This window comes from Numida meleagris, unplaced genomic scaffold (genome assembly GCF_002078875.1).
Source record: "Numida meleagris isolate 19003 breed g44 Domestic line unplaced genomic scaffold, NumMel1.0 unplaced_Scaffold348, whole genome shotgun sequence".
Lineage (NCBI taxonomy): Eukaryota > Metazoa > Chordata > Aves > Galliformes > Numididae > Numida > Numida meleagris.
Genome location: NW_018364574.1, coordinates 14,079 through 15,584, shown reverse-complemented (window position 1 = coordinate 15,584; position 1,506 = coordinate 14,079).

Below are 1,506 nucleotides of genomic sequence, written 5' to 3'. Positions count from 1 at the left end.
TGGGGACCCCAAAAACTGGGGCACGGCGGACCCTAAAGAGCACGGCATTGGGGACCCCAAAAACTGGGGCACTGCGGACCCTAAAGAGCACGGCATTGGGGACCCCAAAAACTGGGGCACGGCGGACCCTAAAGAGCACGGCAATGGGGACCCCAAAAACTGGGGCATGGCGGACCCTAAAGACCATGGCAATGGGAATCCTAAAGACCATGGCACTGGGGACCCCAAAAATTGGGGCACTGGGGACCCCAAAAACTGGGACATTAGAGATCCTAAAGGGCACAGTATTGGGGAACCCAAAAACTGGGGCATTAGAGATCCTAAAGGGCATAGTATTGGGGAACCCAAAAACTGGGGCACGGCGGACCCTAAAGAGCACGGCATTGGGGACCCCAAAAACTGGGGCATTAGAGATCCTAAGGAGCACGGTATTGGGGACCCCAAAAACTGGGGCACTGGAGACCCTAAAGACCATGGCAATGGGAATCCTAAAGACCTTGGCATTGGGGACCCCAAAAACTGTGGCACTGGGGACCCCAAAAACTGGGGCACTGGAGACCCTAAACACCATGGCATTGGGGACCCCAAGGAGCACAGCAATGGGAACCCTAAAGAGCATGGCATTGGGGTCCCCAAAAACTGTGCCTTTGGGGACCCCAAGGAGCACGGCAATGGGAATCCTAAAGAGCACGGCATTGGGGTCCCCAAAGACTGTGCCAATGGGGACCCCAAAAACTGCGGCATTGGGAATCCTAGAGACCACGGCATCGGGGACCCCAAAGAGCATCGCAACGGAAACCCCAACAACTGCAGCATCGGGGTACCCCGGAATCGTGGCATCGGGAACCCCAAAGACTGGGGCAATGGGAATCCTAAAGACCATGGCTTTGGGGTCCCCCAAGAGCGTGGCACTGGGGTCCCCAAAAACCGTGGCACTGGGGACCCCAAAAACTGTGGCACTGGGAATCCTAAAGACCACGGCATTGGGGTCCCCAAAGACAGTGGCAATGGGGACCCCAAGAACTGTGGCACTGGGGTCCCCCAGAATCGTGGCACTGGGGTCCCCAACGATCACGGCTTTGGGGTCCCCGAAGACTGTGGTCAGGGGGACCCCAAAAACTGTGGCAATGGGAATCCTAAAGACAACGGCATCAGGGACCTCAAAGACTTTGGCCATTGGGTCCCCAACAACTGCAGCATCGGGGTCCCCCGGAATCGTGGCACTGGGGTCCCCAAGGATCACGGCTTTGGGGTCCCCAAAGACTGTGGCAGTGGGGACCCCAAAAACTGCGGCAATGGGGACCTCAACGACTGCAGCATTGGGAATCCTAGAGACCACGGCATCGGGGACCCCAAAGAGCATCACAATGGAAACCCCAACAACTGCAGCATTGGGGTCCCCCGGAATCGTGGCACTGGGGTCCCCAAGGATCCCGGCTTTGGGGTCCCCCAAGAGCATGGCACTGGGGTCCCCAAAAACCGTGGCACTGGGGACCCCAAAAACTG